This window comes from Nycticebus coucang, chromosome 22, assembly GCF_027406575.1.
Source record: "Nycticebus coucang isolate mNycCou1 chromosome 22, mNycCou1.pri, whole genome shotgun sequence".
NCBI classification, from domain to species: Eukaryota; Metazoa; Chordata; class Mammalia; order Primates; family Lorisidae; genus Nycticebus; species Nycticebus coucang.
Genome location: NC_069801.1, coordinates 34,372,609 through 34,398,983, shown reverse-complemented (window position 1 = coordinate 34,398,983; position 26,375 = coordinate 34,372,609). Strand labels below are relative to the sequence as shown.

At 41.5% G+C, this 26,375-nt stretch overlaps 1 protein-coding gene across 5 annotated transcripts in view; it reads right to left on the bottom strand.

The window, feature by feature from the left end:
- The window catches only part of NFYC (nuclear transcription factor Y subunit gamma), a 74,898-nt gene extending 50,893 nt beyond the window's left edge, over positions 1 to 24,005 (bottom strand). For 2 of the 5 annotated variants that reach the window (XM_053576251.1, XM_053576254.1), the window contains exon 1: positions 23,865 to 24,005. The gene's annotated coding sequence lies outside the window, so the exon portion shown is untranslated. Of the gene's footprint in view, positions 1 to 6,271; positions 6,345 to 8,311; positions 8,616 to 23,864 lie in introns of those variants that run through there. The other 3 variants (XM_053576253.1, XM_053576252.1, XM_053576250.1) reach the window with 3 other exon arrangements.
- Between the last annotated feature and the right edge of the window lie 2,370 nt (positions 24,006 to 26,375).

Genomic DNA, 26,375 nt, shown 5'->3' with positions numbered 1-26,375 from the left:
AAGCTCCAACCCCTCAACCTCAAGTATAAGCTGTCTGCTGGACATCTCCAACTGGAAAGCTACTGGACTGAAATTGCATATTCCCCAAATCAAATCTGCCTTCTTTCCCCAAACCTGCTCCTCTAAACTTTCTATTTCTATCCTCAGTCACACAGGCTTGATATTTCAGAGTAATTTCGGACTCTCTTTCTCCTCTGTTCCTCAATTCTAACCAACTTGCTAAATTCTTATTACATACATATATATTTTTAAACAAAGAGAAATTTTATTGGCTCGGTGCCTGTGGCTCAAGCAGCTAAGCCACATACACCTGAGCTGGCGGGTTCGAATCCAGCCCGGCCCGCCTAACAATAATGATGGCTGCAACCAAAAAATAGCTGGGCATTGTGGCGGGTGCCTGTAGTCCCAGCTACTTGGGAGGCGGAGACAGGAGAATCACTTGAGCCCAGGAGTTGGAGGTTGCTGTGAGCTGTGATGTCACAGCACTGTACCCAGGGGGGCAGCTTAAAGCTCTGTCTCAAAAAAAAAAAAAAAAAAAGAGAGAAATTTTATTTAGGACGAACAATAAGAAAATTTAGAGCACTTCCAAAAAGAATTGGAAGTGGGTCCCTCTCATGAAAGAGCAGAAGTGAGAGATCCAACTTGCTAAATTCTGTAATAACAGCGACCAGCGGTATCTATCTTCTAACCATTCTTCATACTGCCACTTTCTCTGTTCAGATCACTTCCAAGTAATAATAAAAATGATGATATGATGACAATTTTGATTACAGGTAATACTTATTAGTAATTACTGTGTGCCAGGTGCAGTTCTAAGCCCTTTATTTTACTACCTATTTTAACCCTCCTAACAATCTTATAAAGATTGTGAACTAGTATGTGAACTGATTGCACTGTCCACAGTTTTTAGTGTCTTCCACTCAAATTTATTCTACATGAAGATGCATAATAAATCTTATAAAAGGGGTGGCGCCTGTGGCTCAGTGAGTAGGACACTGGCCCCATATACCGAGGGTGGCAGGTTCAAACCCAGCCCCGGTCAAACTGCAACAAAAAATAGTCAGGCGAGGGCGGCGCCTGTGGCTCAGTGGGGAGGGCGCCGGCCCCATATACCGAGGGTGGCGGGTTCAAACCCGGCCCTGGCCAAACTGCAACCAAAAAATAGCTGGGCGTTGTGGCGGGCGCCTGTAGTCCCAGCTACTCGGGAGGCTGAGGCAAGAGAATCGCTTAAGCCCAGGAATTGGAGGTTGCTATGAGCTGTGTGAGGCCACGGCACTCTACCAAGGGCCATAAAGTGAGACTCTGTCTCTACAAAAAAAAAAAATAGTCAGGCGTTGTGGCAGGTGCCTGTATTGGGAGGCTAAGGCAAGAGAACCGCCTAAGCCCAAGAGCTGGAGATTGCTGTGAGCTGTGACACCATAGCACTCTACTAAGGGCAACAAAGTGAGACTCTGTCTCTTTAAAAAAAAAGAAACCTACAAAAGCCCAGCTCTGATAATGCCACATCAATCTACTACCCCAAATCTCCACTGGTCACCAATATCAAGCAGAGACTGTTCAAATTTCTTAGCCTGGCAATCAAGAACTTCCAACATCTGACCCAATTTACTTCTCCAGATTTCTTTCCTTACCACTCCTTTCTGTCCTTAACTCGTCTCCTTTTGCTCTAGTCTAAGCAGAGTAGACCATTTACAGCTCTCTTCAGTCTTGAGGTGCCCTTTTTCAATCATGACCTTGCTCCTACTTCTTCACACACCTACAATGCCCTTGTCCCTACCTCCTTGAGTCCAAAACACAGTTAAATTGCCTCTTTTCATTCCTAAGCCAAGGTTTCCCCTCCTCTGAATCATGTGTATTTAGTGCATACTTATCAGTTGCAATAAATGACATACATCATCCGTTTCCCTATTAGATCCTGGAGTAAAGTTTTATTTGTATACATTTTCAAAGTTTCTACATAAAAGCTACAGATACATAGTGAATTAGTGAAAAGAAGTGTAAAAAGTGTCCAACTGTAGGATTTCCTTGAAGGTAAGAACTATATTGCTTAGATAAAGAAAGGAAAAATTCTATCTGGATATTTCCAATCAAACCAATATTCCAAATATTTCCCTTTTGTTTTCTATGTAATTGGAAACTACATAAACAGAACAAAACAGTAGTATTTCCAAGAAAAAAAGATAACCAAGTAAATTAGCACTGCTGTTTGCAGTGGCTATTTTAGTCCTCTTTCTTCCTTTGAACCAAGGAACACGAGGTCACAAACTATGGTATGCCACTTTAAAGTTAAACATTTACTAGGTGTTTTTTTCTTTAGTTCTTCCTTTATACTGGAATTTACCTTTATTTCTTAACCTACAAATATCCTTTTCCACTGTAGGTGCTGGACTGTAACTTAATATTCTCAGCAGAGAAAAACTCTGGGTCAATTATCAAAGAATGGGGTCTGGCTTTGGGATGCTGAGAATAAACACAGGAAGATAAGGGTGATATTCAAATAGAATATGACCAAGTTCTAAAGAGCCAGGCATTATACTGAGGGAGCAAAAAAGAAGAGATTAAAAAGAAAACTGAACTTTTGAGAAATCCAGACAAGAGGTACATACCATCTGGCTGTGTCTAATTTTTAGTTAAGCGTACACTTCAGGAGTTAATTTTTTTTTTTTTTTTTTTTTTTTTGAGATAGAGCCTCATTTTGTCACCCTGGGTGGAGTACCATGGCATCATAGCTCACAGCAACCTCAAAAACTCTTGGGCTCCAGCGATTCTCTTGTCTCAGCCTCCTGAGTAGTTGGAACTACAGGTACCCGCCACAACACCTGGCTATTTTTTAGAGATAGGGTCTTGCACTTGCTCAAGCTGGTCTGGAATCTGTGAGCTCAGGAAATCCACCTGCTTCAGCCTCCTACAGTGCTGGGATTACAGACGTGAGCCACCACGCCCAGCTCAGGACTTAAATATTATATAACTTACATCATTCAAGCCCTCATTCTTTCAATAAACTGTAACTTTTATTCAAATATATTATGAAAGTGGTGAGAAAAATTAAAAATTTTCCAGCACATCATGGTCTATCAAAGAATATTCAAAGTAAGAACAAAAATCACCAAAATAACACACAAACACATACACAAATGCCACTCTGCTGGTGGGAAAGAGTAAAGTCAATATAATTAAGGTATTATTTGGGGCATATATAGACAGTGATTCCTATTTTAGTTTGGTCAAATGCTTAAAATGACCCTGGAATCTTTGTTTATTAAATATAGGTTGCCTTAAGGACTCACATGAGGAACCAAGCCCAAACTTGTTTAGGAATTAGCTTGTTCTTGAATGTATTAACGAAAAACAAACTCACTAACTGGCTTGCAGGTGTTATATTCGTTCATATATATTATTTTACTTCCTTATACTGCATAAAAGTAACCCAGCTCTCTGTGACACCAGACAGGTGGGCACCATTAGCTTCCTAGCTGATTCTCAGCTTTCTGAATAAGCAACTGGCTGAGGCAAGAGATCTTCAGATCCCAAAGGGGACACTAAGTCTGCTGCGACAGCAGACTTTCTAACCAACAGACTCCAAGTAAAGACTTCTGAACCTCTCCTGTGACCCATTTTCTCTCTACTTCTTCTGTGTTCAAATAGCAATCCTATTCAGACATACAAAATGAAGAGAAATATGAAAAATAAAAAGTAAAAACAACCTAGAGGAATAAAAGAACACTCAACAAATTAAGTAGGAGTCCTATCTCTGAACTTGCACTGTCTAGTCACTAAAAGCTACTTAAGACTTAAATTAGGGTACCTAAACTCACAGGGCCTCAATTTCCCTACTTTACAAAGATAACCATGATTAGCTTTAAGAATGCTTTTTGGGTTACTGAAGTCCCCTCCCCCCCGAAAAGCATAGCTTCTTTAAAAGGAGAACCAGATCTTGTTTTAGGAAGAAAAGCCCACAGTAACTTGATTGCTGTTTTCAAATATACATATTCCTGGAAATGGAATTTTATTTGATAAGGCCAACGCCAATTTTGCCAAACCTTATTTTGTCTGAATGATTCTTTTTTTTTTTTTTTGGTAGAGACAGAGTCTCACTTTGCCGCCCGTAGAGTGCCATGACGTCACACGGCTCACAGCAACCTCCAGCTTTTGGGCTTACGCGATTCTCTTGCCTCAGCCTCCTAAGCAGCTGGGACTACAGGCGCCAGCCACAACACCCGGCTATTTTTTGGTTGCAGTTTGGCTGAGGCCGAGGCCAAGCTCAAAGCCACTACCCTCGGCATATGGAGCCGGGGCCCTACTCACTGAGCCACAGGCGCCACCCCTGAATGATTCTTTTAAAGCACAGAAATAAGGCAGAAACCAATGCTGACTGACCATGCCCGAGAGGAAGTGACTTAATAGGACAGGAAATCAAAGAGATCACAAAGTATTAACCCCACCAGGAGAGGGGGAAAAAAGGAAGTCCTAAAAATAGACAACACTATGCATTTAAAATAGGTGCAAGAAATCCCCGAGTTTCCACCACTCAACATTAAAAAGGTATCTTATGGTAAGTATCAACTGTGTGAAATTTATGCCAGAGTTTAGATTTCTGATGAGACCAATTATTTTTTTTAAAAAAGTGTTCATCCCTGGCTTAGCGCCCGTGGCTCAAGCGGCTAAGGCACTGGCCACATACACCTAACCTGGTGGGTTCGAATCCATGCCAGAGTTTAGATTTCTGATGAGACCAATTTTTTTTTTAAAAAAGTGTTCATCCCTGGCTCAGCGCCTGTGGCTCAAGCAGCTAAGGCACTGGCCACATACACCTGACCTGGTGGGTTCGAATCCAGCCTGGGCCCGCCAAGCAACAATGACGGCTGCAACCAAAAAATAGCCAGGCATTGTGGTGGGTGCCTGTAGTCCCAGTTACTTGGGAGGCGGAGGCAGGAGAATTGCTTGAGCCCAGGAGTTGTAAGTTGCTGTGAGCTGTGATGCCACAGCACCACTCTACCCAGAGGGACAGCTTGAGGCTCTGTCTCAAAAAAAAAAAAAGTGTTCATCTCAACATTTACTTTCTTGCTATTCCTCTGCAAGCTATAGCTATAACTGCCTCCCAAGCTTGAAAACTGACGGAAAGGATGACCACAAAGCAAACTAAAAAGACGACTTCAGTTTACTTTATAAACATTTTTTGGTGCACAAACTAAAACTGTAACCTCATCTTGGCAAACATCTGCAACCATTACAACTTATCTGTATTATAATGCAAATCTCAGAATCCAAATCAGAACAGGCTCCAGGTTTTATTCTGAGGGGTTCCTAAATCTAATAAGAGTTATTTTAAAAATTCGGCATTCCCATTTCATCTTAGTGTATGAGGCCCTCCGTTTTTGACAAATGGACCAAAATTCCTTCATAGTAATCTTGATGTGTAAGGTTTGATGGTCTCAATGTATGCATTAGAGTCATGTCAGCATAAATAGCAACATGCAGGTGAAGTAATCCTAACACTCTGGGAGGCCAAGGTGGGTGGATCACCTGAGCTTAGGAGTTCAAGACCAGCCGAGCAAGAGTGAGACCTCATCTCTAAAAATATCTGGGCGCCTATGGTCCCAGCTACTCCGGAGGCTGAAGCAAGAGAACTGCTTGAGCCCATGAGTTTGAGGATGCCACAGCACTCTATCCAGGGCACCACAAAGTGAGACACTGTCTCAAAAAAAAAAAAAAAAAAAAAAAAAGGTACAACTTTAAAAAGAGATGCGTCAGGTTTAAACAAACGCCTTTGTAAATATATTAAAATATTGGCATTTTTCTTTGATGCCACACCTATCTTCATAAACAATTGATCCTCCAATAGTTTGGATTAATAACTGATATTCACTTCACAATTTGCAAAGCACTCTGACATACGTGATCACTAAATAAGATGGTGCTATTTTTAGGTCCCATTTTACACGTGAGAAAGCGAACACTAAATGGCTGGCTTGCCCAACCCCACAAAGCTAGTGACAGAGCCAGACGGGACCTGAACACAGGTCTCTTGACTTTAAATGGCCTGCACCATGTTGCCTCAAATTTTGCCATCAGGGCAAATATATGTCCCGATCTCAGACCCCAGCTAAGCCACTCCACCCACATACACAATCACCTACAGTCCAAAAGTTAGCTCTGAAAGATCTTTGTTCTTCCTGGAAGTAAAGTTTTCTTCAGTTCTCCAAAAACATTTATCTGGCTAAAGTGTTATATGAAGAAATCATGTAAACATTGGAAATACACTGGAAAATACCTTAGTTGCCAGAGGTTTGCACAGGCATGCCCATATGCATCCAGGTAGCAGTTCAGACTCTGAGTCCATGACCCTAAAAAGGTGATGAAGAACCTAAGCTAAAGGCATTGGTTGGGCATCTTTCCATGGAGCTAAATCCATAAACTTATTAAGTTTATAGAGATTTATCTAGACTTCATACTGTACCCCACCTTCACTTTTGCCCCCACACCCCCGTTACTTCTCCCAGAGCAAATAAGGTCATTTAGTATCTACAACTGTTTTTTTCAAATCATATATAAAACCTGAAATAATCGATAACATGTAAGTCATGACCTGTAAAAAATAAACTTAAATTAAAATAATGATCTCTTAAAATGTAATCTTTCACACATACTCCTTCTCTTAGGACTTCAGTTCCCAGAATGAACATTTTCTTAACATAAGCATTCCAACTCCCAAAAGTTTAACAAATACAATCACTTCTAACTTCTAAAACACTATCCTTCAATAAGAACCCTCTAGATTACAAGTTAGCATGTAAGGAATTCTGAATCTGTTGGGCAGTTCACTGAACTATCATACCAAAAGGATTTAGAATATTTTTGATAGAGGGAGGGAAATGAGAAGAGTGGGAGAAAGAATGAATGCAGCCCTATTGTCTTATTACTTGAAAACTCCTAATTTGAATCTGTAACATACTCCTACCAACCACGAAACTTCAACATCAGAAGTATAGTCTCTTTTAACCTTAAATAGAGCTTTTCAGTCTAAATCTATATAAACAAACTTTGTCCTTCAATCTTTTGACTCCTCGGCAGTTTTTCAAGGTCACTTTTGCAAGCAACAGAGGCCTGCATCCAGGAACTCTGACTGCTATACCACTCCAACTCAAAGAGCCCAAAATCTAAGCCCCTATCAGTCCTTTCAGGTAAATCCTTTACTAGAGGGGACGCTAGGAAAAGCTTATCAACACCCTGGAAACTTCCCTAACAAGGCCTGTTCCTTTTCCCTATCTAAAGACTAAGTGCTACTAGCTCACTGCCCCACACTGAAATCTGCTGCAGAAATGTTCCAATGACCTTCATTTTGTACTTGCTAATAAAAAGAAAACAAAGAGTTGCTTTTTAAAAGCAGGTGTATTATAGATCTTTAGTACACGGGATTGAAGATTTTACCATTCACAAGAATTGACTGATTAGTAACCTACATTAGCTTCATATCACTAAAGAGGGAGGAAAAAATATATCAAGGGCAAAAGATAGTGCCTGTACTCTCGACTATTCACAAATTGCAGGTAAATTAAGATTTTAAGTATTTCATATAGAAAATGAAAAGCATTTAGCTCGTATCATTCTAAAGAACCAAATCAACACCTGACAAAATGTGTAAAATTGGAGGATAAAGATTTGCTCTTGTCACTGCCAATATAAGTGGAAAAGTATGTTTTTAACCAGCATTCTAAGCTAAAAAGTCCATTTTAAAACAAAGATTATTACTAAATTAATTAGTACTTATTAGAATCTAGAGGCAGACAGGTAAATCAAGGAAGTTATGGGAGAATTTCACATTGACATGTGGGCCTTCACCATTACAAACCTGCATCAGTGCAAATCATATTTTCACACAAATTTCAAAAAGCAGTAGTATTGCTTTCATCTCTGAAAACACAGATGTCACAAAGTACATGGAAACAGAAAAACTCTTAAAAATAACTCAGCTTATTCTGTAGGAAAGCTTCAGTGCACTTGAACAAAGGAAAATTCTTTGGAAAACAGTTAAGTTTACCCAATGCAAACAGAAAGTGCTTTGCTTTTGCTTCTGTGTGTCCCTAGAAAATGATTAGCCTTTCTTCATGTACCTGATCTTGTCGACACTGAACTAGGAAAAGAAATCCTAGTTGAAGGACATGCAAAATCTAAACAGAGCAAGGTATTCTAGGTGCACCAAAAGGTATGCATGGAATGTAAAGTGGCCATTTTCAGAAACAGTGCAACTTGTCTATACTCTGAAGCTAAACAGTTTCTATCATTTCAACACAAAACAAAGAATTAAACTTACCGGGAACTGCATTAATTTTACATGTAGTTATTTATATCTCCTCGGACAGGGAGAATTAAAGTCATTCCTATCCCTCACCCCCTCCCCCCCCCAAAAAAAAGGACGGAGGAAACAAAAGCCAGCAGGAGATGCAGAAACCTGAGTCTGGAATGTCCACTCCAGTGAAAACCCGAACAGCTGTCCCTCCACCCCTCAAAAAACTATTCGCCATTTTTCTTTGTCTTTCAGCTGACCCCTGTCTCAGTGAAAAACTCCCAGGCTCCAATGAAGCCCTGCAGCCTCCTTCCACTTTAACAGTCAAAGGCATTCAATCTAGCATGCTATTTGACACCAAACCTTGCCTCCACAGTGGTCCCATTGGCTGAGCTGCTTCATCTGCTAAGAACGCAAAGCCATGATTGGCTGTTCACGTCATCAGTTACCTCTTTTGTACACTTCCTGTTTTAAAGTTACCTTGAGAAGCAGAACAGGGGTCAGATTCAGCCTCCAAACTACCGGGAACTTAAGGCTTGGAAATGCCCAGCAAATGCATATAGCATATGCACTGGGACATCATGTGCTTCCAAAACAGGATACTGCAAATTTAGAATTGTTCTTAAAACCAAGTGAAAGGGTTGTTACAGTTTCCACCCACAGGATTTCTCATTGGCTATCAGAGTTACATTTACAAATTTTAAGGTAATTCAACTGCTTCTGATTGGCCATCAAAGATGTCTATAACATACTGCTACAGTATCCTATGGCAGTAAACCAGAGAAGCAATGTGCACAAGGTCAGAAAGTTGTGACTATCTTCAGTTTTCTGTTGAGCATTAACAGAAGAAAAAAATGGGCAGGGCTAATCCAAGGAAAATGCAGCTTCTTTAACACTAACAAAGACTGATGCCAATGGCCAAACAACAGTTTGAAGAATTTCTAAAAGGTATCTGTCATTATGTTACTGGTAATTTTGAAAGCACAGAGTACCACTAGGGCAAAACACTTTATTTTAAAACAAACTAGGAAAATTTTCAGGTCATTCATGTGAAAAAAGTGGCAGAGACAGTGGCATTCCTAAAAATCTAGCAGAAACCCAGGAGGGAAAAACAAGGATAAAGAGGGGAAATGGCAAAGACAGAACATCAGCAAACAACTGTCCCTTGGTATTCCTGCAGGATTGGTTCCGGGACCTCCAGTGGATACCAACATCTTAGGGTGCTCAAGACTCTGATAAAATGCCATATAGGGCGCCGGGCGCAGTGGCTCACGCCTGTAATCCCAGCACTTGGGAGGGATTTTCAAGAATAAGCAGCAGGGCTCATTTCAAGAGATATATACATGTAAGTATTCTTACTTGACTCATTGTGGTTGAGTTCACCCAGTAGTGGTCAAAGATTTGCTTATGGATTTTGGACCCTAAGCTTACATTTTAAGAAGTAGCTCCTAATATGGTGAAAATCAATTAAAATGGCTTCCTTTTTTCAAAACAAAACATTCAAGCACAAACATCTCACCATGGCCTGAGACGTTTAACAATCTCCTTAGATCTGCTTCCTCCCTTCAAAGCTAAGTATCCTAGGACTAAACAACACAGTTGTTTTGTCAGGTAGATGAGATTTTTTCCAGAAATTCCTAAATTGACCTTACATGAGAACTCATCCTTGGCATATGCAGATATTCAGGATGGCCCTAAAATAGGAGCAAGATGCTCTGTGCTATCACCTTGCCATATTAACTTACCTACATATACTCCACTCATTTTGCATAATGAAATAGTTAATTCCTGAACATCAACTATTACCAGGTTCTGTACTAGATATGTTATAGACTTTACCCCTCTAATTCCCACTTTAATTCCCTTTTACATGTGAGAAACAGTGAGATTCAAAGATGTTAAATAATTGGCCCCTTGTCACACATTTACATTCAAACTCAGGTCCCACCCAGACCTGCACCACACTGCTTACCAAGACATAGAACATCTAAGCGAACATCCAAGGAAATTAACCCTGTAGCCAGGGTTGATACAAAAAAATACCGTTTTGGTTTGTTTGTTTGTTTTTTAAGATAAGGTCTTGCTGTCACCAGGAAAGAGTGCAGTGGCATTACCACAGCTCACCATATCCTCAATTCCTGGGCCAAGCAATCCTCCTGCTTCAGCCTCCTGAGTATCTGGAACCACAGGCATGTACCACCATACCCAGTTAATTTTTCTATTTTTTGTAGAGATGAGATCTTGCTCTTGCTCAGGCTGTTCTGAACTCCTGGCCTCAAATGATCTTCCCACTGTGGCCTCCTAAGTGCTAGGATTACAGGTGCAAGCCAACATGCCCAGCCAAATTGATACCAAGTTTATCACTAAACTATTAGGAACATTTAACCAGTAACAAATCACATTTAGAACTTACAAGGACTTTAAACAACTAACAACTAAATCATTAACAACAGTACATATTAACATTTTAAAGGACTATGAGGCAATTTCACTATAGCAGCCACATTAGTATTGAATACACTAACAGGATGAGTATAATACAAGGTGGTTCCTGAAGCTACAGTGACGGGTATTACAATTCTTTTCTCTCTCTTTTTTTTTTTTTCTTTTGAGACAGACTCTCCCTGTGTCCCCCTGGGTAGAGTACTTCTGGTATCATCATAGCACACAGCAACCTCAAACTCTTGGGCTCAAAAGATCCTCTTGCAGGCGGCGCCTGTGGCTCAGTGAGTAGGGCACTGGCCTCATATACCAAGGGTGGCGGGTTCAAACCCAGCCCCGGCCAAACTGCAACAACAACAACAACAAAAAATAGCCGGGCGTTGTGGCAGGCGCTTATAGTCCCAGCTACTTGGGAAGCTGAGGCAAGAGAATCACCTAAGCCCAAGAGCTGGAGGTTGCTGTGAGCTGTGATGCCACAGCACTCTACCAAGGACAACAAAGTGAGAAAGTGAGACTCTGTCTCTAAAAAAAAAAAGAGAGAGATCCTCTTGCTTCAGTCTCTGAGTAGTTGGGACTACAGACACACACCATAACACCTGGCTAGTTTTTCTATTTTTAGTAGCGATGAGGTCTCGCTCTTGCTCAGGCTGGACTTGAACTCTTTGAGCTCAAGCAATTCATCTGCCTTGGCCTCCTAGAGTGCTAGGATTACAACTATGAACCACCAAACCCATCCCACAATTCTTTTCTCAAAAATTAGAATGGGGCGGTGCCTGTGGCTCAAAGGGGTCAGCCCCATATGCCAAAGGTGGTGGGTTCAAACCCAGCCCTGGCCAAAACTGCAAAAAAGTATATATATATTAGATCAGGGTTAGCCCAATACTTTGAAGGCTGAGGCAGGAGGATCACTTGACACCAGGAGTTTGAGACCTGCCTGGACAATATGGTAAGACCCCATTTCCACAAAAAAATAAGAAAAACTAGCAGGGCGTGGTCTCACATGTCTGTAGTCCTAACTACTTGGGAAGCTGAGGCAGAAGGATCACTTGAGCCTGGGTGTTCAAGGTTGCAATGAGCTGTGGTTGTGCCACTTTGCACTCTAACCTGGGTGACAGAAAGACAGGTTTGGATCACAGATTCTAAATAGCTATTCCCAGCCTGGGAAGAGAAGCCCAACAGGCCAGCCTTTTGCCTTATCCATGCTAAAGCCTTTCTTACTCCACAAGACAGAAGGTCAATCAGCTGCTAGGATGCAAAGAAGCTCATCTGAGGAGTAGGGTTGAGGGGGTGGAAGAACAGGGAGAATGTATTTACAACCTCACTATTAATTAGTGTCAGTATGGTAAAACAACGAAGCACATGGGAATCAGGCAGCACTAGTTTCAACTTTTAACTCTACTTATTAATTATATGACATCGGACTAACCCTGAGCCTCAGTTTCCTCATCTATAATACATAGCTATCACCACCTATTAACATATCAGAGAGCCATTAGAAGAATTAAATGAGTTAATACATGTAAAGTATATTGTACTGGGCCTGAATAAGCAGTGAAATAGTAGAAAGTACTAAATGTCATCCAACTGAACATCCTTGTTTTACAGACGTTAAAATTCAAGGAAGGACAAGACCTGCTTAAGGCCCTAAAGCTACTCTGAGAGAATGTCTCTCTTCTACCTCTAGCATACCCTATAGCCCTGCAGAAAGTAACTCCTTAGCCATAAGGGGTAGTACGAGAGGACCACTAGGTTCTACTAAAACTCTTTCCCAGTTTTTATGTGGGAAATCCATGCCTTTCACCACCAATCTCTGCCAAGGTCCGGTTATTATTCCAAAAGTCTACCCTTCAACTCTACTTCTGACGTACCAGATTAAACCAATCATGTGCCTTGATCCTTTGTGCAAGACTTCAGTATAGTTTTTACTAGTTGTCAGTTTGTAAGAAAAACACTTCAACTCCTATTTCTCATCAACAGTTACCTTGGTAGAGTTCAAACCAAAGTGAGAAGAGGACTCAAATTTTCCATGAATTTCTATTTCTATTCAGCTGAAACCATTCACTTACTGTACCTGTCTGTCTCTAGCTTGGCATCACTGTGGACTGGAATCTGTGGAATTCCAACTCACAATCTTTTCTGCTCTTGGACCTCAGAAGTCCTCTACACCAGACAATTGCATCTTTGCACCCTAAAAAACACTCTGCTTGTGAGACAAAGCCAGTAACTCTGGTTACATGGCTCAAGCTTCAATGCTCTCAAATGCAGGGTGAGAAATGATGCTCGTAGTCAGACTGATTTTTGAATGACAGTTACCTACTTACCAGCTTTATGACCTTGGCCAAGTTACTTAACCATTTATGAGTTCACTTCTTCACGTATAAAATGGAAAAAACAATATCAACTCAGAGTGCTGAGGCTTAAATGAAATAATCGAAAGCATTCAGGATAATAACTTGAAATGTGGTAGTTGCTCAATTAATATATAAATACACACTTGACTACAGCACTTACACATATTACTTTTTTTTTTTTAAGAGATAGAGTTACACTTTGTCGCCCTCAGTAGAGTGCCATGGTGTCATAGCTCACCACAACCTCAAACTCTTGGGCTCTAGCGATTCTCTTGCTTCAGCCTCCCAGGTAGCTGGGACTACAGGTGCCCGCCACAATGCCCAGCTATTCTTAGAGATGAGGTCTCCATCCGGCTCAGGCTAGTCTCAAACCTGGGAACTCAGGCAATCTACCTGCTGTGGCCTCCCAGAGTACTAGAATTACAGTTGTGAGCCACCACACCGAGCCCACATATTACTTTTTTAATGTGCCACTATTATCAGGGAAGAGCTCCTTAAATGCAGCAACAGTGCCTTATTTATATCCACATATATTCCCAGTGCTCAGTACAAAGATATAAATCAAACTAAACCTTAGCTACAGTGTCAGTGAAATAAGAGGGAGGAGTAGGAATTGACAACAGGTGAATGTCTGTCCCAGCTAATGGGGCAACCACTAGTCAGCTCCAACTGAAAAGGGCTATGTAGGAAGGCTGGTCCACTGCAGTAAGAGTTCAGATTCTGTAAAAGAAGCAAAAGCTATACTGCTTTAATATCCAATCAAATTTCCATTTGCAATTTTGGTTCAAATTTTTTAAAACTCCAAAGAAAAAACTCTAATAAGCAAATCAAAGAAAATTAAGGCCTTCCAGAATACTATTTCTGACCCATATCCTTCACCTGACTTGGTCCTAAACAATTATTACTCACTTTCCAAATCAAATCCACATTCAAGATTTAAAAAAAAAAGTTAACATATTTCAAGAGAATCTAGCAGTATATTATGGAGATGAATCCTCAAAGAAGGCCCAGAAACATTTTGAGTGATGATGTCATTAAAATAAAGGAACATAGCACTGGTGCTCAGTAAATGGTTAATTAATGAGGGAAAAAAAAAAAGAGAGACCTTAAGTAGATTATAAATTCTGAAATTTTTAAAAAAATAAGTTATATTTTGGAGGTAAGACACAATTGTAAGAGGGACTTTACCTAACAAATGCAATCAGTGTAACCTGGTTTCTTGCACCCTCAATAAATCCCCAACAATAAAAATAAATAAATAAAAATAAGTTACATTTTCCAAAGCATAAATTACTTAGTAAGACCAGAAGATGGAAAACTATTCTGGAAGGACCTATATCAGCTCTTGGAGATGTCCAAAAATGACAACCTGCCTCAGAAGCTATGGATGGGGTTGCTAGGCCCAAGCTGTTTGAACACTTAACAGGGATATGTAAAGGCAAGATGAGAAACACGAGCTATGTGCACTAGCAGGAAAAACATTCCATCTTTACAGCAAAACAAGATTTAGATTCTAATCCCTCCTCACCACTTTTTAGCTGAGTGACCTACGTTAGTCATTTAACCCCCCTAGGCCAGCTTCCTCCATTGTAAAACATCTTGCAAGGTTGTAAGGATTAGGGTAATTTCATTTGTTCAAAAAATACAAGCATAGGCACTGTGCTAACTAAGCTCTGGGGAGCCTAAACAAAACACAGTCCTTGTCTTCAAGGAGATTATAGTTTACTATAAGAAAGAGAAAAGCTAAAATAGACAATCATAATACTGTATGTTAAGAGTCATCATGAGCAAATAAAATCACGCTACTGGAGGACACAGCAGAGTACCTAACCCTAAATTTCAGGCTGGTAGAGAAGGCTTCTTGGGAGATTTAAAATCCTAAGAATAGAAGCCTACTAAGACAAAACAAACTGCATGTGTAGAGGCCAGGAGCTGACAGAAAGCATTACATTCCTAGAAGAGGTGTGGTTGGGCATAGAAGCAGCCCGGAGGCAAGAGGCTAGAAGTCAAAAAGGCAAATCACTGGACAAAGCTAAGATACTAAACTGTTTCTTTTTTTAACTGTTGTTTTTAAGAGGCAACAGTCTCATTCTCTCACCCAGGCCAGAGTATGGTTGTGGCATCACAGCTCACTCCAGCCTTGAACTCCTGGATGCAAACAATCCTCCTCCCTCAGTTTCCCAAGTAGCTAGGACTACAGGCATATGTCACCATGCCCAGCTAACTTTTAAAACATTTTTGTAGTGCCCAGGCTGATCTTGAACTCCTGGCTTCAAATGATCCTCCTAACCTCAGCCTCCCAATGTGCTGGGATTATGGAGCTATAAATTTATTCTAAAAACAATGGTAAGGCTCGGCGCCTGTGGCTCAAGGGGCTAAGGCACCAGCCACATACACCTGAGCTGGCGAGTTCGAATCTAGCCCAGGCCCACCAAACAATAATGATGCCTGCAACCAAAAAATAGCCAGGCGTTGTGGCAGGCGCCTGTAGTCCCAGCTAGTTGGGAGGCAGAGGCAAGAGAATCGTTTGAGCCCAGGAGCTGGAGGTTGCTGTGAGCTGTGATGCCAAGGCACTCTACCCAGGGCGACAGCTTGAGGCTCTGTCTCAAAAAAATAAAAATAAATAAATAAATAAAGACAATGGTAAGGAACTAAAGAGTTTTAAGCATGGGATTGACACAATCAGAATTTTCCTTTCAGGAGATAATTTTGGATACACAGAGAATAAGCTGGAGAAGGAGGAAAGGTAAGAGAATAGAAGAACTCTAGTCCAAAGAATCTGGCAATTGCAAGAATCTGGTAATTGGAAAATTTAGCAGAGAAGATGCTGAAAAATAGATGAATGGGAAATATTAGGAAGAAGAGAAAAATCAGTAAAAACCAGTGATTAACAATGCATATGGAATGACAACACTGCCTGATAAACAGCAAGCGCTCAAAAAATGGCAGCTGTGACTATTAATATTGTTACTGTCAACTGGATCAGATGACCTTTGAAGCCACATTTTCATCCCTATGAGTCTGTAACTTTGGAGACCTATCTTGTTCCCAGAAAAGTCCTTTTCCACTACTGGCCAAGCTACCCCACACAAAATGATTAATTTTGTTAATTCATAAGCTATACCAGTTCCACTACACACTAGTCTTATCATGAAATGTTTATTAGGTGTTTTCACAGAGTTCCATGACCAAATAAATTCACGTAACACTGTATGATGTATCTTCCTTCTTGAAGGGTCATAGGCACATGAGCACAAAGGCTATGAAAGATAATTCTACAGTAAAGAAAAACATTTCACTTTGGCCACTACTTTGTCCTTTTCTCATCCCCAAAGGACACTTACTACTATGTTGTAAGCCAACTTACAAATTTTTGTGGAATGAAAAGACTAAATGCAACTCTACCCTGACAACCTTCCAAAATGGCCAGTTTTACACATATTATGGCATTTCCCTTAATTTAGTACTACTAAAAATGACATTAAATACCACCATAAATAGCAATCCTTTGCCTTCCAAATTATTGCCAACCAAGCATACTTTGCTTCTTAAAAGGCCCCAACTTTGTCATTTGATAATGAGCAAATTCTATGCTACTTACCTTCAGGGTACAGTAATAATTTTTAAGACATTTAAAAATAACAAGGGTGTTCAACTGTACCAACAGTATGTACTTTATTGGCCCTTTCTCTTTTCTCTTTTAAAATGAACAGATCATGCCAGTGTTGAAAGAATTACATTTAACACTAGGCAAAGAACCTCACTTCATATAGATCCATGGACAATTTAAAGTTCCTGAGGACAAGGATAACAGTAATTAGGAACTTAAGCCGGTGGGGCGCCTGTGGCTCAGTGAGCAGGGAGCCGGCCCCATATACCGAGGCTGGCGGGTTCAAACCCAGCCCCGGCCAAACTGCAACCAAAAAATAGCCGGGCGTTGTGGCGGGCGCCTGTAGTCCCAGCTACTCGGGAGGCTGAGGCAGGAGAATTGCCTAAGCCCAGGAGTTGGAGGTTGCTGTGAGCTGTGTGACGCCACGGACCTCTACCAAGGGCAATAAAGTGAAACTCTGTCTCTACAAAAAAAATAAATAAATAAAATAAAGGAATTTAAGCCAATGACATGATACAAAATATTCTATACTATAATACCATTCCCTATGAGTCATCCTATTCCTCTTATTGAAACACTGCTCAAAATCACTATTTACAAATCAAATACATGAATTTATTTAAGAATATTTAACAATTCTTGAACCTTATTAATAAGGTCATACTATTGACTTTAAATAGAGGATATTCATTTAAATAAGACACTTTATATATCTTGGACATAGACATTTGAACCTTTAATTTAAACCTATTCTACTAGAAACATTCAATGCAAAGGTTAAACTCTAGTCCAGCTCTCTTATCTACACCTGAAGTCTACACGTTATAAAGTTCTCACTGCATAAAATAAAGTACACAGGACTTAGAATTAGCCTGCAGATAGCAAACTACCAAAATGGAAAATACAACCCCCATACTGAAAATGAGTGCAGGTACTGTCTCATTGCTATCAGGTATATCACTGTTAAAACATGGAGAAGTGTGGGAAGAGTGCAGCAAATCTTGCAACCTGGCAAAAATTTCTGCAGGTAGAGAGATTTTTTTTCCTGAGCCATTCCACAATGTTGTCTTCCTGCTTACTTCAAATAAAATGTTACCCAGTGACTACAAATCAAACAAACTAAACCAAAAGTACTACTTCAACTGCCCATTTCTGTAATTAGAAAAATTTAAAATGGGGCGGCGCCTGTGGCTCAGTGAGTAGGGCACCGGCCCCATATGCCGAGGGTGGTGGGTTCAAACCCAGCCCCGGCCAAACTGCAACAACAACAAAAAAATAGCCGGGCATTGTGGCCGGCGCCTGTAGTCCCAGCTGCTTGGGAGGCTGAGGCAAGAGAATCCCGTAAGCCCAAGAGTTAGAGGTTGCTGTGAGCAGTGTGACGCCACAGCACTCTACCCGAGGGCAGTATAGTGAGACTCTGTCTCTACAAAAAAAAAAAAAAAGAAAAATTTAAAATGGCAACAATGCAAATCCTTCCTTCTGGTCAGAATGATAACACTTGTGATTTTAATAACAATTGCTATTTGGCAAATATGAAAAAGTATTAGTCTCATGAGAATCATTACCACTCAATACTCAGGGATTAACAGAGAAGATCAGGAAACCATAGTCCTGAAACTTTGGGTGTTCAAAAGCAAGACTGACAGGTGGGCACGGTGGCTCACGCCTATAATCCTACCACTCTGGGAGGCCAAGGTGGGTGGATCACCTGAGCTCACCAGTTTGAGACCAGCCTGAGCCAGAACAAGACTTCAACTCTAAAAATAGCTGGGCATTGTGGCGGGTGCCTGTAGTCTCAGCTACTCGGGAGGCTGAGGCAAGATAATCTCTTGAGCCGAAGAATTTGAGATTGCTGTGAACTGTGATACCACAGCTCTCTACCAAGGGCATCAAAGTGAAACTGTCTCAAAGGAAAAAAATAAACTTAAGACTGAGAAGGCCAGGCGCAGTGGCTCATGCCTATAATCCTAGCACTCTAAGAAGCCAAAGTGGGGGGACTGCCTGAGCTCAGAGGTTCGAGATCAGCCTCAGCCAAATTGAGACCTCATTTCTAAAAACAGCTGAAAAATAAATAAAAACAACTGGATGCTGTGGTGGACGACTGTAGTCCCAGCTATTCAGCGCTCAAAAAATGGCAGCCTCCTATTCAGGAGGCTGAGGAAAGAGAATCGCTTAAGCTCAAGAGTTTGAGGTTGCTGTGAGCTGTGACACCATGGCACTCTGCACAGGGTGACAAAGTAAGACTCTGTCTCAAAAAGGAGAAAAAAAAAAAACAGTAAGACTGACATCCTACTAGCCTACTGAGTATCAGCTCCAAAACTACAACACAACTAATTAGGTTATTTTTTTCATATCAAGTGCTTGCTCTCCTACATGGAAATCTAACAGAGCAATTACAAAAGGTCTCCTTCCTTATCAAGGAAGAACTGGCTGTCAGGACAGATTTCGTGCTGTTCTAAAACGAAAATGTGTTCTTCTCAATGACAGGCACCTACCATAAACTGTTGTATTCACTTCTTACAATTACCCTATAAGGTAGATATTAGCACAGCTGCTTTACAGTGCAGTAAACTAAGGTGCAGATAAGAACCTGACCCAGTATGCAGAAAGGGTAAATGCTTTACAGAGATAGGATTCTTTTGTAGGTCTTACTCTAATCAGCAACTACACTGCCCCCTTCCAAGGGCATTCTTTGTCCAAAGTTTTTAAAATCCATTTCCTCCTATAATTAATACTCTTAAATTATGTTTGGTTCTTTAAATTTCTGCAGGTAAATACTAAAATGACCTTGTAGTCTTCCTAACTTGTCACAGTGCATGCATGAAAAATTCAGTAAATAAAATGAAATGAGAGACTATAAGACATCAGACAACTTACAACCAGTTTCCTCTGAGAACAAGAAATAGAATGGAAAAGAATAATTTGCTGGCTAAGGAATGTTCTCAGTTGTATGCCTAAGGCTAAAACGAACCTCAAGAAGGTCATCTGTGACACCAATAATGCCCTCTGCCATTCTCCCTCCTAAGAATGAGGTAAACTTGTCACTTAAAAGTCATTTCTGCCAACAATCCAATGCTTCCACAAGAGAGGCAATGCTCTCTATCAGAGTAGGCATTTGTCTAGAAATCCAGTGATCTGGGCAAGACAGGCCTGCGCTTGCATAGCCAAGTGACCTTGTCAAGGTTATCTCACTTTTTAGGGCCTCCATACAAAGGACATGACTGAAAGAACTGAGGGTTACTTCCTGAGGTAAGATGCCAAGATTTCTTTCTTTTCCCATATTTACGATGTTAAGATAGTAAGAGTAAGGGCTCCACAAATTAGTTATAGATCTGTGTTTGCATCTGGGTTCTGGCACTTACTGGCTATGAGACCTAAGTAAATTACTTAACTCCTCAGTTTTCTCACATGTAAATATGAGGGTAGTAGTGTGTGACAGTAATACATATGATACCTTTATACCCTCACTGGTACAACGTAAGCACTCGATAAAAGTAGTAACTTGGTATTATTCCTGAGTTTCATTCATAGATCCTTACGGGCTCAGGACCTTGGAACTAAAAAATAAAATGTGTTATTACAGAAACTGGCTCAAAAAAATAAAAAAAAAAAATCAAACAGAAGATGACACGTGAATTTCAAAATTGCTTCAAAAAGATACCTAGCATGGCCTCTCATTTCACTTTGCCTCCATTTGTTTGTAAATAAAATGGGCTTAAAAATACTTTGTATTTTCTGTAGTACAATGCATCAGTTTTGACCAAATGAGTAATGTTTAAGCATAACTGAGATAACAGAATATTTGTTACAAGAATTAAATTAGATGACATGGACACTGTCTATAAAGTATAAAGCATTAGTATGATTCTTGCTTAAAAGACAAAACTGAGATTCACAAATTTTAAACATAAACTCAGGCTACACAGACCTGTTAGTTCAGCATTTCTAGGGTGATAGATTCCAGAGGATAACAGAGGGGTTAATGTGTAATGAAAGTGGTCAATGGTGAAGAAGGTTGCCCAAGAAATGCTTGCCAGTTGGGCGGCGCCTGTAGCTCAAGGAGTAGGGCGCCGGTCCCATATGCCGGAGGTGGTGGGTTCAAACCCAGCCCCAGCCAAAAACCACAAAAAAAAAAAAAAAAAAAAAAAAAAGACAAAGAAATGCTTGCCAGCTAGGCACTTTGGGGAGGCTGAGGCAGGAAGGCTGCTTTTTGCCTGGAGTTCAAGACCACCCTGGGAAACATAGTGAGACTCCTATCTCTGCAAAAAATAAAAATTAGTCACATTGGGCGGCGCCTGTGGCTCAGTCGGTAGGGCGCCGGCCCCATATGCCGAGGGTGGCGGGTTCAAACCCGGCCCCGGCCGAACTGCAACCAAAAAATAGCCGGGCGTTGTGGCGGGCGCCTGTAGTCCCAGCTACTCGGGAGGCTGAGGCAAGAGAATCACTTAAGCCCAGGAGTTGGAGGTTGCTGTGAGCTGTGTGAGGCCACGGCCCTCTACCGAGGGCAGTAAAGTGAGACTCTGTCTCTACAAAAAAAAAAAAAAAAATTAGTCACATGTGGGGGGGTGCACCTGTAGTCTTAGTTAGGTGGGAGGCTGAGGCAAGCAAATAATTTGAGCCCAGGAACGTGAGGCTGCAATGGTGCTAAGATCATGCAACTGCATTCCAGCCTGGGCAACACAGCAAGACCCCATTTCTTGGAGGGGGGGAAAGGAAAGAAAGAAAGGATTTATGTATATGCTTGTTTTTATAACCTCGTCTGGACTTAATAAAAAGGAAATTAAGTTAAAAAGTCATAACATTCTTCATATTTGATTAACTTAATAACTGAGCCAAATAAGGCTGAGATGACCAATGTACAAAATACACAGCAAGGCCTATTTCACTTGTAGCTTTAACGCTCTCTTCCACACTCCAATGTTAGCGCAAATGAAGGTCTTCACCTAATTACATCCACCTAATTACATCAAGCTGTCCAATTCATTGGTCTCTCCTCAAAACCTGATTTTTTATTTATATTTATTAATTTATTTTTTTGAGACAGAATCTGACTTGATGCAATGGAGTAATAGCTCACAGCAACCTCAAACTCTAGGGCTCAAGTGATCCCCTTGCTCAGCCTCCCAAGTAGCTGAGACTATAGGCGCCTGCCACAATGCCCAGCTAGTTTTTCTATTTTTAGTAGAGATGGGGTCTCCCATTCTTGCTCAGGTCTTGAACTCCTGAGTTCAAGCAATCCACCCACCCTGGCCCCCCAGAGTGCTAGAATTACAGGCATGAGCCACCATGCCTGACTCAAAACCTGATTTAAAGGTTTCCATACAAAATTGGAATGGCATTTTTAATTCTACACAGTATTTAAGATAAGCATATCCTAGAATCTGTATCACACAATTCAAAGAAGAGAGTAGGCCTATGAGATAGGTCTTACAGACATCATAAGGAACTTGTGATGCTTAAAAATCTCCCCAGTGAGCTCTTTACACTATGCATACACTATACACTTGGTAGCTCCTCACTGCTTGGCATAAATTAGTTCCATATACAGAAAGACTATGCCAGCAATATTCTGAAGCTGTTTTAAAAAACGCAGATTAAGTTTCTGTACATATTTTCCCCCATTGATCTACCTGGGTTCAAAAAAAAAAAAAATCCTGCTATTTACTTTGTAAATCTTCTCTTTCCCTATAGAAACCAAAGGATATTATTTAAATATCTAGTTGAAGAACCCATATTCTATATGGTTACATTTCTGTGGTCTGAATCCCTAAAAAGTACAGCAAATTCTTATTAATCGTTCTCTCTCATTTAATATACTCTTAGCACCCTGACATCAAGGAACTTGAAAGTGTTGACAAATCCTGTTACTTAAGGTAAGATACAATAAACTATGCAGTAGTTTATTTTCATTTGGCACTTATTTTTTAAAAAATTAAAAGTGCACAAGAGAATGGGTATATTTTTAGGCATGTATACAAGGATATAAATGAGCCAAGATCCAGAAAAATGTTAGCTCCCTTCCCCTTAGAGGTGAACCTAATAATATTCATTTAACAAGTAACTGCTAAGTATCTAATACTTGCTAGAAATGTAGCTTTGGAAATGCAGCCATGACCTGTACTCCTTCTAGAGCAGGGAATTTCACATATAACATCTCAAAACTAGCTGCGTGGTCCAGAGCCTCAATCTGTATCTGCTGTCCTAAGTCAGAAAACGTTCCCAAACCTGCTTCCTGTATCGAACTTTCTCACTTCAGATCTACTTTAAGCTGTGCCTACTTTAAGCTGTGCCTCGTAGGCTTAGCAGTCAGCTATTAAGACAGGACACATCTATCCAGTACAATCCCTCTCTTTACCTCCTCCTCAGGTAACATGCCAAGTACAGTAACTTTGGACTCCAGGGCATCCCAAAGCCTCAGTATTTAAATGTTCGCACTTCAAACAGGTACACAGCCCTAGTGCTTTTCTTCCTATACCATGCACTCAGACCCTGGACTTCAGGGTCACTCTCAAAGTGGGTCACACTAAGTCTAGCACTCCTGGATCTCCAACGCCCTATCGGCTAGTCATTTGGGTCTCGGTGTTTCAGTGCCTGGGACCCGAGGGGCTTGCACACCCTCATCTTGGGCCAAGAACGCACCAAAGAGGGCACCTCTGAAACTAGGAGTGTCCCCCATTCCCAGCCATGGCCCAGACTACGAAAGCACCTGCCAGGCCATCACTCTCTCTACCTCCTTAAGACTCGCCCCCAGCCTCCAACCCAATGCCTGCGCTGAAAGGGGTCATCGTCCCCGCTGCCCGAGCTAAGACGCTTGCATCCTCGCAACCTCTGATTCCTTCATCACCCTCAAGGCCGGAGCCGGCGCGACCAATAAGGTGCCAGGTCCGCGGCCTCCCCGCCACCGACCAATCACGAGCGAGCCCCCCCGCCGTCGCCTTCCGCCAATGGGAGAAAGCCCGCGGGCCCGGCCGACTAGGCGCACGGACCCCACGAGCGCGGCGGCGGCGACAGCTGCGGGCCCGGCGAGAACACAACATGGCGGCGGGCAGGCAGGACCGAACTACAGCAGAGCCGCGCGAGAGAACTGAGGTCTCCGCCGAAGGCGGGAAGCGCTACCCCTCCCCCCGCCGCTGCTCCCCTGTCACCCTCCCGCCCACAGAAGCTCCCGCATACTCACACGCCACTGCTGAGGAGTCCAGGGAAAAGCAGGAGCCGCCCCCGCGCTCCTGTGGAGTCAGGCAATGCAGAGGCCCGGGCACGGCAGGGGGAGGGGGAAGTGTGCGTCACGGAGAACGGAGCGCGCGCGAAGCGGGGGCGCAAACAAGATGGCGGCCACGCCGTTTGCACCGTCTCCCCTTTTCCCCTCCCCCTCCTCTGGCGCCTCGATTCTCTGTATCGTGTGATGCGTAGAAGCAGAGTTGCCTGAAGTCTCGCGAGAATTCGTTAGTGAGGGCAACCGCGTGAGAGGGAATGAGATCTGAGAGTTTCGGGCCCCGCCTCTTTTCTGGGGAGGCGTTGCCTGGTGACCTCCGAAGGGCGTTTTATCCTTGTGGATCTCTTCTGTGGTGTGCATCCTTGAAATTCAGCAAATAAAGTGATCTATGTGTGTGTGTTTTTTAATTTGGGGAGAAAGAGCTGCGGGACGGAGGACGACATGGGCGTGCTTTCTTAAGCACTCTGTTAAAGAAGATAGCTACTAATACCGTAAATTCACAAAAGAGGGTATTTAACACCAGGTAGTAAAATGATATGCTCCAGAATAAAGAACAGTACTTACCAATAATCGTTTAGCTTGTAACCTTACTTCGACTTAGAGAAGTTTTCTCATTTTGAAGGCAGAGATGAAAACTTCATCAAAGGCCGGCAGGATGGCTCATGTCTGTAATCCCAGCACTCTGGGAGGCCACTGCAGGTGGATTGCCTGAGTTTAGGAGGGAGACCAGCCTGAGGAAGAGCGAGACCCCTCTCTACTGAAAATAGAAAACCTGGCTTGGCGCCCGTAGCACAGTGGTTACGGCCCGGCCACACGCACCGAGGGTGGCAGGTTGGAACGCCGCCCCGGCCAGCTAAACAACAATGACAACCACAACAAAAAAATACTACTCAAGAGGCTGAGATAAGAGCATCCCTTGAATCCAGGAGTTTGAGATTGCTGTAAACTATGAAGCCACAGCACTCCAGCCTGGGGCAACAGAGTCAGACTCTGTATAAAAAAAAAATAAAATTTTAAAGACAGTTGGAAATCACAGCTACAGTGAGCATCTACTTTTTCAGACTTAACCGCTTTCATCTTTACAACCACAAAGAATTTAAAGGGATTTGTAGTATTTCCATTTTACAGGTGATAAAACTGGAGCTCTAAAGGGTTAATAACTTGATCCAAACCCCACAGCTAGTAAATGTCAAAATCCAATTTGAAGAACTTCAAACCCGGTGGAAATATTCATGAAGTAAGTATTGAATGGAATTACCTACAATGAGACATTAGTGCACTAGGTAAGCAAGCACAGAGAGGAATGATGACCCTGCTGATAGTAACCTTGAATTTTACAAATCACTATAAAATCAACACACTATTATCATTTGTTTCCTTTGGGTTTATGACCCTGGTAATAAAGTAATTGAAAATAAATCCTTGACTTGAACTCAAGAAAATTGTCTTCAAATCCAATTTCAATAAATCTCATTTCAGGCACTCAATAAATTTTTGATGAATGAATGAACAAAACCTAGCTAACTATAAGACACCTGAATTCACCAAGTCTCAATTTCCTCATCTGTAAAATAATCTAATCCCTAGCTCCTGGGAATGTTGGGAAGATTTAATGAAATACTGTGAGAGTGCTTTTGTAATTGCAAAAGCATTATAAAGAAGTTAGAGATGATGATATTTTCAGACATGAGAAATGGCATGTGAAATTAAGAATAGGGAGACTTAGGGCCAGGCATGGTGAACCAAGATTATCATCCCAACATTTTGGGAGGCTGAGGTGGGATTGCTTGAGTCCAGGAGTTCAAAATCAGCCTGGGCAATATAGTGAGACCCTGTCTCCACAAAAAAAGTATTTCCAAATTAGCCAGGCGTGGTGGTGCATGTATGCCTTTAGTCTCAGCTGCTTGGGACGCTGAGGCAGGAATATAGCTTGAGCCCAAGAATTTGAGGCTACACTGAGCTGTAATTGCACCCCTGTACTACAGTCTGGGTGACAGAGTGAGACTGTCTCTAAAAAAAATGAAATGGAGAAGCTCAAAATGAGAAATAGCATGTTGTAGTTGTGGAGAGATAAACTTAAGATGAGGAGAAAAGCAAGTAAGTCTTTCTAAACCTATCTGTTGAGCAAATATTGTATATACTATACTTGCCAATGATACATATAAATGTGTAGGGAGCAGCACAAATCAGAGATGATTGTTACAATTAAGTATTGACAGCACATGAGGGCTATAATTGACTACAAGAGCCTGGAAATTGGGTTGCCCTCAGAACTAAACAAATAAAAACCTACATATTAGAGGAAATTAGCCAAAAGTGATATTAAATGTATTTAACATGTAGTGCTCAAGCATTAACTAAGCAGTTTAGAAATTTGCATAGGGTCCTACAAGCATCCTCCTGTGCTAAATGTTAACCTTTCAGTTGCTGATTTGCGAATAGTGGGTTCCAGAGGATCTCAGAGAAGGGGAGTTG